Genomic DNA, 13,648 nt, shown 5'->3' on the forward strand with positions numbered 1-13,648 from the left:
GCAATCTGTGGGATACTACTGAAGGTTCCAACATTTTACTTCGGCCTGTGACCACATCACCGTCAACTCGTAACCCAAGTTGCATAGAGACATCCTCCAACATGATCGTGCACTCTCCGCACGACATAATAAAGGTGTGGGTCTCCAGCCACCACCACTCAATCAATACGGATATTAGGTACACCCTCAGGTAAAATCTCTGAATCAATGCAATGTTCCCAAATCCCGCCAACTGTAAGTATGTCATGATTTGCTAGTCCTGATCGTACTTGGGAAAATGGAACTGCGGCCTCAAAACCAAGTACCCATCCTGTATGGTAAATTTTTTTATAAAAATATAATAAATCAAGTATCTATATAATTTAAACATAAAATTGTCAATGTTTTCAAGTAATTCTCTAATCTATTTGCTTCTTCGTACCTACTATATACTATATATCTTTTTGTTTAACTCATTAAAGAAATTTAATTTTGCTAATAAAAAATTTAAATAATTCTAATAAGATACCAAAAAATTAAAGAAATTATATATTTTATATATTTTATAGTTTTTGGTAAACTTTACAAATTTAATTTTATCACTTAGTATAAAATTTTAAAAATAAGGTAACCTATATCTGGCCCCTGTATTCTTCAAATATTTGTTTTAGTCTTTAAAATTATTTTTTAAAAAATACGATAAATTATGTTGTCCCAAGCCTTTGGCTTTTTCTTAGCCACAAATTTGAAATATTTAAAAAATATGATAAGTTCATATCAATTTAAAACATACCACACTTTATAAATAAAAATTATGTAGGATAAAAAATTATATTATAGCAGGAACGAGCTTATTTTTTTCTTAAGCTCCTCTATGAATCAGAGATCTTATCCCGTACCTATATTGGGTAACATATGGGTTGGACATGGATAAGGATGAGTCCAGGTAAAATAATATTTACATATTTACCATTTCAACATTGTATTTCAAATTTAGTAAATACACAAATTTAAATTCCATAATATTTGTAGTTTAAAAATTCTAAGGTTCATCCTATTGTTTAGTGATGAGTGCAGAAACTTCAAAATCAGTGCAACAATAAGATTATAATATTAGATGAAATGCATATGTATCCGTGGTAAGACTTGCAAACAAAAGAATAACTCAACTTATATATATATATATATAATGATTTACATATAAATACATATGTAAATAGTAATAACATACATATAAATAAGATAAAAACAGGGGAGAAAAAAGAGAGGCTAAGAATAGTCAAATAGAGATTAATTTCATGAAACCAAAACAATTAGGAAAAAGTAAATAAACATCAAATATGTAGAGCAAAATAGCGCTGAGCAAGAAAAATCAATAAACCAAAACGAAATCTTTTTTTATTTAATTTATAATTAATTTTATTGTTTCGTTGATCATTGATAAAGTGTGATCCATGTTTACTTGAGAAAGACTTTCCGATATCTGCATAATTTAAAAAAAATATAAATTAAATATAATTAATTATTACATTACAATAACTACTTTTAATATAATGCATGCACATCAAAATATATTTACATACCTTACTTGTATTTATTAATTTCAAAACAAATACAACTCTCTCTTTTTTCTTTCCTATTCTTCTCTTCTTCGATTTCAAAATTTTAAGGGGGACCAAAAACAACTCCACCTTTCTTTTTAACATGTTGATCCGATCTCTTCTCATATCCCCTTTTAATTTTTTTTAAAGTCATTAATTAAACTGACCATGACCAGTCACATTGTTGACATCGTTGACGAGGTTGACGTGGCGTGACCTATCAGTATATTTATTTTTGACTCTTTTATTTTTTTATTTCTTTTAAAAAGGCCCTAATTTTTTTTTACAAATCAACATTTTCTTCTTCTTTTTTCCAGTCAATTCAATCCCCTACATTCTTTTTTTTTTCTCTTTTTTTTCAATTTTTTTATTTTTTGGTCCTCTATTTCTTGATTTCTATTTAAAATGTCTCTTATCAAACTTTTTTAAAAAATGTCCTTTTAATTTTCTTGATTTCACATTACATATATGATTTACATGAAAATTATTTTACATTGCTAACATTTCAAATAACTATCAATTTACATAATTCAAAAATTATATTTTACAAAATATAATTTTATATTTCAAACATCCTAAAATAGTTTCACTTAACTTACAGTAAAAAAATTTACAACACAACTTTCTCAATACTAAAAAAAAAATAAACGATTTTTTTCAAGACTGATAACATTGTGTTTTACAAACAAAACATAATTAAACGATTTTGTTTAAGACCGACAATATTGTGTCTTAAAAATTGAAAAATAAATTGTTTAGCCGCAACAGGAGCGACTTTCTCGGCGCTATTAAATTGTAGCTTGGATGCTGCTGATATTGATGATCTCACCCGTGCGATTTGATTTAGGATTCCTTAAAACCTTCAAACATCCCATTGACCCAAGGAATCCCAAATAATCCACTAGTTGGTTGCATAACCAATTTGAACACGTAATCGTCTTACCACAGCCAACAGAAAGACTTACATAACCAATTTGAACCTGTTACTGAATAAATTACTAACAACTGAAAATAACCATCAAACATAAAAACATAATGTAACACCCCTAACCCGGCCTAGACGTTATGACCAAATCCGGAGGTGTCACAAGGTAGGGGTTTTGAAAACAGAATTGTCTCGTCATAACATTCACATTTTTACTTGAAAACACCATTTAATTAGTCCATTTGCTAAAAATTATTATAGTGGAAGCTTTAAAACAGTTATATTTAGAAAATGCTGTCGTGTTTTAGAAAAATCTTTGTTTGCGCATAAGTTATCATTTTTAGAGGAAAGCGTTTTGTTTAATCATGCAATTTAACAGTATATAAAACCATAAAGTCTAAAGAGTCCCAAAATTTTACAAACTTTCAAATGTAAACCATATTCATAAATAGCTAATAAATAATTAAGTTTTATCAATTTATGCTCGAGTGGTCACCGCTGAGTCTCTACTGCACCGATCCGCCTAAGTCTGTGGATTACCTTACAAAACAGAAAAACAAATATGAGTTTTTGTAAACTCAGTATGTAACCCAATAGAAAAAAAACATGCAAACATACAGATACAGAGTCAGGCTCATGACCCTTTTCAGATACAGTGCACAGAAACAAATATACAGATCAGAAACACAGGATCCTACCCCCATTCTCTACACACCAACTCTGACCATCCCATCATACCATGTGGGGTTAAAAACACCCTCCCATCCCTACACACCGTATCGTCCCATTACGAAAAATGTCAGATAATGTGCAACCAAGCTTCCAGAATATAGGCAATGATCGCCGTACAGAATACTTCCTCAAATACAAATCCCACCCCACAATCATATACAGAAGCAGATACAAAATAACATACTAGATATGCTCAACATGCTTAAGTATTGATATCAGAATAATCAAACATGCATAGCATTATCATACTCAGAATAGAATATCAGACTATCAGATCTACAGTTTTAGGGTTTGGTTAGCCCTTATCAAACCTACGATAGGCCTACAGTCGATTGGAATGACTGTGAGAACCTAGGGAAAAATTGCAAGAATATGGGCCCACATGTCAGTGTGGCTTGCCCACACGCCCAGATTGGCCTTACCCGTGTGGTCCACATGGCCTGGCCCAATAATCCACACGCCTGTGTGTTGCGCTCGTGTAGGCCACATGCACAACCTGGCCTAGCTCGTGTGGCCATACAACCACACTCAAGCCACCACACAGTCGTGTGCTGTGCACAACCATTCTTTTGTCACCCACACGGCCGTGTCTCGCACACGGCCATCCACACGAGCGACCACACGCCTATGCGTGGTCGACAGAATCATTTTTTGGCTTTTGCTAAAGCCTTACTTTCTACGTTTCAAGTACACATCTTTTTTTGATTTGATGTACAAACACTCTCGAGATCACCGATCCTAAGAAATAGCATCCAAAAACCCTAATTCAGTACACAATTATGAAACTCAGTCCAAAACCAATCTACATACGTAGCCTTAAAATATCAAATATGTCAACAAGTGAAAGCGGAACATCAAGTGCCTTCAGGGTTACTTCAGCCGATCATGATACCCGAGTGGAAATGGGACCGAGTCACAATGGACTTTGTGTCCGGACTGCCATTGTCCGCAAGTAAGAAGGATGCGATTTGGGTTGTTGTTGATAGGCTGACTAAGTCGGCTCACTTTATCCCCGTGCGTACGGATCTTTCATTGGATAAACTAGCCGAATTGTATGTCTCTCAGATTGTGAGATTACATGGAGTACCTATTTCTATCGTGTCGGATAGAGATCCGAGAGTCACCTCACGATTTTGGAAGAAATTGCAAGAAGCTTTGGGTACCAAGCTGCATTTTAGCACCGCTTTTCACCCCCAAACCGATGGACAATCCGAGCGGATAATTCAGATACTCGAGGATATGCTGAGATGCTGCATCCTTGAGTTTAGTGGTTCATGGGAACGGTATGTACCTTTGATTGAATTCGCTTACAACAATAGTTTTCAATCAAGTATTAAGATGGCACCTTATGAGGCTTTGTACGGTCGTAAATGCCGTACGCCATTGTTTTGGACCGAGCTTCGTGAAAGTAAAATTTTTGGAGTTGATTTGATTAAAGATGCCGAACAAAAAGTAAAGGTAATCCGCGAAAGTCTAAAGGCAGCCACGGATCGTCAGAAATCGTATGCGGATTTGAAACGAAAAGACATTGAATATCAGGTGGGAGATAAAGTGTTTCTTAAAGTTTCGCCTTGGAAAAAGGTACTCAGATTTGGCCAAAAGGGCAAGTTGAGTCCGAGATTCATTGGGCCATACGAAATATCCGAACGAGTCGGTCCAGTTGCGTATCGATTGATTTTACCCCATGAACTTGAAAAGATTCACGATGTCTTTCATGTTTCAATGCTTAGACGTTATAGATCCGATCCGTCACATGTGATTAATCCCTCAGAAGTTGAAATTCAATCTGACTTGAGCTATGAAGAAGAACCGATTCGTATCCTAGCTCGTGAAGTGAAAGAGTTGCGAAATAAAAGGGTTCCGTTGGTTAAGGTGTTGTGGCTCAAACACGGGATCGAGGAAGCAACCTGGGAACCCGAGAGCTCGATGAAAGAACGATATCCAAACCTATTTACCGGTAAGATTTTCGAGGACGAAAATTCCTTAAGTGGGGGAGAGTTGTGACAGCCCAAAATTGACCCTAGTCGGGAAGTGGTTTCGGGACCGCTAAACCGAGTCACCGAAATGTTTGAATGTGATATTTATTGTCTAGAATATGTATATATGCATGTGTTAAAATTTCATGGTTGAATTTTGTAAATTGTAAGTGAAATTTTATTAAATAGGACTTATGTGAGAAAATTTAGAAATGTGCTAGGCTAATGTAAGGTGGCCCATTTATGCATGTTGCAAATAGTTGTACTTGCATGTCAAATACCCCTTTTATTTTAAGTGGTGGCCGGCCATGATGGTCATATATATATAATATGTATTAAATCTTAATTAAATGGCCATTATTTTATGCAAAAGAAAGGAAATAGATTAAAGAAAGAATAAAAAGAAAAGTAATGAAGACAAAGCATCATCTTTGTCTTCTTGGCCAGATTGAAAGAAAGAATTGGGGCAAACATTCGGTCACTTGAAGCTTGAGAAGGGGGGAAATGGGTGAAGAAAACTAAGTGTTCATCTTTGTTTCTTCTAAGCCGAATGTGAAGGAAGGAATAGGGGCAAAGAACTTTCGGCCATTTGAATGCTTAATAAGGTTAGTATATTGTGTTAAAGTTGTGAAATTTTAGCTTGTTTTAGGTTAATTATCATGGTTCTTACTTAGACCATGCAAAATTTTTAACTTTGATGGATGGATGGAGCATTCGGCTATGGCTATTAAAGAAGGAAATTTGATTACTTCCTTTAAGTTTTGATGAAGAATGTGTTGAGGAAAGAAATTGATCTTGCTAAAAATATAAATTCTAAATGCTCATATATGTAATACCCAAATAAAAATGCTTGATGTCTTGAACAAATATTGTTTCGATGGGTGGAATGAGTAATGTCATGTATAGGTTTCGGCTATGGATTTTCATGTTTAATATTTTTATATTGGTGTTCAAATTGAAAATGGATGTTAGTTGTGCTATAACACTTGCTTAATGATGAAAGGATCATGAGCTTAGGGCTTGAGAGGCATTCGGCTTTGGAGTAAAAATAATAGAAATGGTGTTTAGTCAATGCAAGTGTCCATACTTGTAGGATGTATTGAGTGTTGCAATCGGCCTTAACATAGACATGTGTGTGTTCGGCCACATAAATGAGCACCTAAGTTGATGTGTATGTTCGGCCAAAGGTAAGCATGTTGATGGCTTTATCTTGACTTAGAAGGTTCGGCTAAAGGGAAAATTAGCTAATATGTCGAATTCGATTCGTGAATTCGTACATATGTGACTCTAATGTCTAATGTGTATATGGACTAAGTACCTTGAGGTTCTCTTTTGATGTTCGAGTGAATTGTATTGAATCATTTGATGTGATTAAAAATGCATATGACCATTGTGTATTTGAGCTAAAAGGTGGCCATATGACCCATCAAACTCCTTGTCATATTCGGCCATAAGCTAGCAAAATGAGACCTTAATGAGTTAAATTTGTTTGATTTAGCTCAAGGAGTTAAAGGAGGTGAATCGAGCAAAGGCAAAGAAAAGGTCATCGAGTAGCCGAGTTGGAACCGTCTTACCCAACACGAGGTAAGTCATTAAGCATGTAGTTGGTATTATTTCAAATGGTCATAACGTTTATGTATTGATGCTGAATGGAATGAATAAATATACATATATATATATGCATGTACGTATGTGATGATGAAATTGTTGAATGAAAAGAAAAGAGGCAAGATGTACTGAGTTGTTGATCTCGGCACTAAACGTGCGGGTATAACCATTTATGACCATGAGATTGGCGCTAAGTGCGCGGGATTAAATTGTACAGCACTAAGTGTGCGATTTGACTATGTTGCACTAAGTGTGCGAAATGAATATGATGCACTAAGTGTGCGAATTGACCATGCGGCACTAAGTGTGCGAGTTTGACTATGTAGCACTAAGTGTGCGATTTGATTACGTAGCACTAAGTGTGCGAGTTGATTATATAGCACTGAGTGTGCGGACTCAATATACATTCGTGAATCATTATGGACACTATGTGTGCGACACTATTGAGTCGATCGCGGACAGCGGATCGGGTAAGTGTCTTGAGTACATGGCTAATAGGTGCTATGCTTATACTTGGTGTTGAGCTCGGTAAGTTTGAACCTATGTGACAAATATACTTGAAGTCACGTACATAAATTTATCGTAGGATGGGTGAAAGGCCGTTTAGTCGTTTGATTGTAACGAAATAAATTGATTTATGAAAATGCTTCAATGTCCTATTGATGAGTATATGGAATGTGAATGCATGAATTGATATGAAATTGAATCGATAGGTGGGAGGAACTATGGTATGGTTCGGTATGGATGGAGTAAATTGTCTCGTTCCATTTTGTTTCCTCTTGTGATAATGTTATTGATGGATGGTAGTACATTGCTTATGACTTACTGAGTTATAAACTCACTCGGTGTTTCCTTGTCACCCATTATAGGTTGCTTGGACTCATCTATTTTTGCGGGGTCAGGTCGTCATCGAAGTCATCACACCGGATAGCAAGTTTTGGTACTTTCTTCTTAGTTGGCTTAGAAGAACATTTTGGCATGTATAAGCTATTACGTTGTGTTTGAACTTTGGCATGTAAACTTTAAGCCATGCGAAAATGGCACGAATGTTCGATTGAGTTGGATCAAGGGTAGGCATGAAATGGACCTAGTTACTTTCGTAACAGATGCTGGCAGCAGCAGTGTCATGAGATTGAAAAATCACTAAAAATAGTAGGAGTGGAATTAATTGATGAATAAATTATGTAATCGAAGCTCGATGAGTCTGTTTTCATGAGGAAGTAACGAAAAGATCATATGGGCAGTATATTAATAGATAATCAGATTTTTGTGGGACAGGGCCAGAACGGTTTCTGGATTCCCTGCTCCGACTTTGGAAATTCATTATAAATTAACCAGAGATAATTAGGGGTCGTACCATATATGTATAGATTCCTCTCTGAGTCTAGTTTTCATAGAAACAAACGGCATCAGTATTGAAGCCCCGTCCAGGGAGATATTCAAGTCGTAATGGGCAAAGGTCAGTGTAGTCGACCCCTGCAACATGGGAGACTTTGACTAATAAACTGTACTAATTGGCCCGACCAAAAATTCTAGAAAAAAATACATAGATGGACACATGAGTCTAGTTTCTGGGAAAAGTTACAAAACTGATTTTCGAGTTACGAAACTCAAGATATGATTTTTAAAACGACTAGTACCCAGATTGGGCAGTGTCTGGAAAATAAATTTTATAAGGGGTTAAAGTCAGTTAACACCTCGTGTTCGACTCCGGTGTCGGTTTCGGGTTCGGGGTGTTACATTTGATTGGTATCAGAGCCAGGTTTAGTCGGTTCTAGGACTACCATAGCACGTATGAGTCTAGCTATACATGCCTTAATGTTAATGTTTAAAAGGGTGATGACTTCTGACGGTTGAAATGTTTTTGTTTTGATTAGTAAATGGATCCCGGTGAAGAAAGAACCCTAGCGGATGACGTTGAGAGCGTAGCGGCTGCTCCTGCACAAGGGACGCTGCCTGTTGAACCTCAGTCATCTGCGAATAATCAAGGTGAGGGGGCTAAACAAGCCTTCTTTACCATGATGAATGAGTGGGTCGCGCAATATGCCCGAACCAACCCGGCTGTCCAACAATTCCCAAATTTGAATAATCCACCCCAAGAGCCTGTAATGCCATCAGTCGCTGATCCTGTGAGGCTGAGTAAGCCACCTGTAGACTTGATTAGGAAGCGTGGGGCCGAGGAGTTCAAGGCCATAGTAACTGATGATGCCGAAAGGGCCGAGTTCTGGCTTGATAACACCATTCGGGTGTTCGATGAATTGTCATGCACACCCGACGAATGTCTAAAATGTGTTGTATCTTTGTTGCGAGACTCAGCCTACTATTGGTGGAGGACCTTGATTTCCATAGTCCCGAACGAGCGAGTAACTTGGGACTTCTTTCAAAAGGAATTCCGAAAGAAATTTATTAGCCAACGGTTCATTGATCAGAAGCGTAAGGAGTTCTTGGAACTCAAGCAAGGCCGTATGACTGTATCTGAATACGAACATGAATTCGTAAGACTCAGTAGGTATGCCCGGGAGTGTGTAGCTGATGAGGTTGCTATGTGCAAAAGGTTCGAGGAAGGATTGAATGAAGATTTAAAGCTACTAATGGGTATTTTGGAAATAAAAGAATTCGTAACACTAGTCGAACGAGCCTGCAAGGCGGAAGAACTTGGAAAGGAGAAGAGGAAGGCTGAATTTGAAGCTAGAGATTATCGTAAAAGATCGACGGGTAAAGCTCCGTTCTCAGCTGTAAAGAAGTTCAGGGAGGACATTAATAAGTCGAGGGCGACTGCGGGAATTTCCATCAGGGCAAGACCATCGATGGGCTCCCGAGCTACTTCGGTAGCTAGTGTGGGCAATAATCGTCACGAGAAACCTGAATGTCCCCAATGTGGAAGACGACACCTAGGTGAATGTTGGGGCAAGTCTACTAGCAGGACCTGTTACGGATGCGGTTCGAAGGACCACTTCATTAGAGATTGCACGGAGCTGGATGAGAAGAATAAGATTCAAGGTGCAAGACCTAGTGGAGTGACATCTAGAGGTAGACCACCGAGAATTTTAGGAGGCAGGGGTGGTAGTCAGAGGGGGGCCTCTGATACGGCCGATCGAGCCGAGAACCGTACTCCTGCTAGAGCATATGCCATTCGCGCACGAGAGGAGGCATCCTCCCCCGACGTCATCACTGGTACCTTCACTCTCTTTGATACTAATGTGATTGCATTGATTGACCCTGGTTCTACTCATTCATATGTATGCGAAACCTTAGCAACCAGTAAGACTCTACCTGTTGAGTCTACTGAGCTCGTAATTCGAGTATCAAACCCTTTGGGTCAATGCGTACTTGTTGATAAAGTGTGTAAGAGATGCCCTCTAATAATCCGAGAATCCTGTTTTCCGGCCGATTTGATGCTTTTGCCGTTCGACGAGTTTGATGTTATTCTTGGTTTGGATTGGTTAACCGCGCATGATGCAGTTGTGAATTGCAAAAGCAAGACTATCGATTTGAGGTGCGCAAATAACGAAATAATCCGAGTTGAGTCTGCGGACTTAAGGGGTTGCCAGCTGTAATATCAGCAATGTTGGCCCAGAAATATGTAAGGAAAGGGTGCGAAGCATACCTCGCGTATGTACTGATAACAAGGAGTTAGAAAGAAACCCGAATCGGTGCGGTGGTCTGTGATACCCGGATGTTTTTCCTGAAGAGTTACGGGTTTGCCACCTGTTCGGGAGGTAGAGTTGGTATTGAGCTGTACCTGGAACTACGCCAATTTCGATCGCTCCGTATCGTATGGCACTAACGAGTTAAAGAGTTGAAAGCTCAGTTGCAAGAATTGACGGATAGAGGTTTCGCTCGACCGAGTTTCACCTTGGGTGCACCAGTATTGTTCGTGAAAAGAAGGACGGAACCATGAGTTGTGCATTGACTATCGTCAGCTGAATAAAGTGACGATAAGGAATAAGTATCCGTTACCGCGTATTGATGATCTGTTCGATCAATTAAAGGGAGCATCGGTGTTTTCAAAGATAGATTTGAGATCGGGTTATTATCAGTTGCGGATTCGAGATTCGGACGTACCCAAAACTGCTTTCAGAACGAGGTACGGTCACTACGAGTTCTTAGTGATGCCGTTTGGGCTCACTAATGCCCCTGCGGTGTTTATGGATTTGATGAATCGGATCTTTAGGCCGTATTTGGATCAGTTCGTAGTTGTGTTTATTGATGACATCTTGGTCTATTCAAGAGATGAGACCGAACATGCTGAGCATCTGAGGCAAGTGTTGCAAATTTTGCGGGATAAGCAGTTATATGCTAAGTTCAGTAAGTGTGAGTTCTGGTTAAGAGAGGTTAGCTTCTTGGGTCATGTGGTATCCGCATCGGGTATTCGAGTTGACCCGAGCAAATTTCAGCCATACTTAACTGGAAGCCTCCGAGAAATGTTACCGAAGTCCGGAGCTTTCTAGGGCTCGCCGGTTATTACCGACGATTTGTCAAAGGTTTCTCGATGATAGCCACACCAATGACGAAGCTACTTCAAAAGGATGTTAAGTTCGAATGGACGGAGAAATGTCAGAAAAGCTTCGATCAACTGAAAACTCATTTGACTGAAGCTCCAATTTTGGTGCAACCCGAATCGGGTAAAGAGTTTGTCATTTATAGTGATGCATCCCTACTTGGGTTGGGTTGCGTATTGATGCAAGAAGGTCGAGTTGTGGCCTATGCGTCGAGACAATTGAAGCCACACGAGAGAAATTATCCGACCCATGATCTCGAACTAGCCGCCATTGTGTTTGCATTGAAAATATGGCGACATTATTTGTTTGGTGAGAAGTGCCATGTGTTTTTGAATCACAAAAGTCTCAAATATTTGATGACTCAACGAGACTTGAATCTGCGACAAAGACGTTGGCTTGAGTTGTTGAAAGATTACGAGCTTGTCATTGATTACCACCCGGGAAAGGCTAATGTGGTTGCGGACGCCTTAAGCCGGAAATCACTATTTGCTTTGCGAGCAATGAATGTACACTTGTCTGTTCTACCTGACAATGTGTTAGTAGCTGAATTAAAAGCCAAACCATTATTGACTCATCAAATTCGTGAAGCTCAGAAGGTCGATGATGAATTGGTTGCAAAACGAGCTGAGTGTGTTCCGAACAAGGAATCGGAGTTTCAGATTGATGATGATGGTTGTTTGAGGTTTAGAAGTCGTTTGTGTGTTCCAAGGAATTCGGAACTCATTCCGATGATTCTGAACGAAGCCCATTGTAGCCGAATGTCAATTCACCCCGGGAGCACGAAATGTACAACGACTTGAAACGTCAGTTTTGGTGGCGTGGTATGAAACGAGACATCTCCGACTTTGTTTCGAGATGTTTAATATGTCAACAAGTGAAAGCGGAACATCAAGTGCCTTCAGGGTTACTTCAGCCGATCATGATACCCGAGTGGAAATGGGACCGAGTCACAATGGACTTTGTGTCCGGACTGCCATTGTCCGCAAGTAAGAAGGATGCGATTTGGGTTGTTGTTGATAGGCTGACTAAGTCGGCTCACTTTATCCCCGTGCGTACGGATCTTTCATTGGATAAACTAGCCGAATTGTATGTCTCTCAGATTGTGAGATTACATGGAGTACCTATTTCTATCGTGTCGGATAGAGATCCAGATTCACCTCACGATTTTGGAAGAAATTGCAGAAGCTTTGGGTACCAAGCTGCATTTTAGCACCGCTTTTCACCCCCAACCGATGGACAATCCGAGCGGATATTCAGATACTCGAGGATATGCTGAGATGCTGCATCCTTGAGTTTAGTGGTTCATGGGACGGTATGTACCTTTGATTGAATTCGCTTACACAATAGTTTTCAATCAAGTATTAGATGGCACCTTATGAGGCTTTGTACGGTCGTAAATGCCGTACGCCATTGTTTTGGACCGAGCTTCGTGAAAGTAAAATTTTTGGAGTTGATTTGATTAAAGATGCCGAACAAAAGTAAAGGTAATCCGCGAAAGTCTAAAGGCAGCCACGGATCGTCAGAAATCGTATCGGATTTGAACGAAGACATTGATATCAGCGGGAGATAAGTGTTTCTTAAAGTTCGCCTTGGAAAAGGTATCAGATTTGGCCGAAAGGGCAAGTTGAGTCCGAGATTCATGGGCCATACGAAATATCCGAACGAGTCGGTCCAGTTGCGTATCGATTGATTTTACCCCATGAACTTGAAAAGATTCACGATGTCTTTCATGTTTCAATGCTTAGACGTTATAGATCCGATCCGTCACATGTGATTTTAATGCCCTGCATGGAAGTTGAAATTCATATCTGATTTGTGGCTCAAACACGGGATCGAAGGAAGCAACCTGGGAACCCGAGAGCTCGATGAAAGACACGATATCCAAACCTATTTACCGGTAAGATTTTCGAGGACGAAAATTCCTTAAGTGGGGGAGAGTTGTGACAGCCCAAAATTGACCCTAGTCGGGAAGTGGTTTCGGGACCGCTAAACCGAGTCACCGAAATGTCTTGAATGTGATATTTATTGTCTTAGATATGTATATATGCATGTGTTAAAATTTCATGGTTGAATTTTGTAAATTGTAAGTGAAATTTTATTAAATAGGACTTATGTGAGAAAATTTAGAAATGTGCTAGGCTAATGTAAGGTGGCCCATTTATGCATGTTGCAAATAGTTGTACTTGGCATTGTCAATACCCCTTTTATTTTAAGTGGGTGGCGGCCATGATGGTCATATATATATATATGTATTAAATCTTAATTAAAGGCCATTATTTTTGAAGAAAGGAAATAGATTAGAAGAATAAAAGAAAAGTAATGAAG

The sequence above is a fragment of the Gossypium hirsutum genome, chromosome A02 (genome assembly GCF_007990345.1).
Source record: "Gossypium hirsutum isolate 1008001.06 chromosome A02, Gossypium_hirsutum_v2.1, whole genome shotgun sequence".
Lineage (NCBI taxonomy): Eukaryota > Viridiplantae > Streptophyta > Magnoliopsida > Malvales > Malvaceae > Gossypium > Gossypium hirsutum.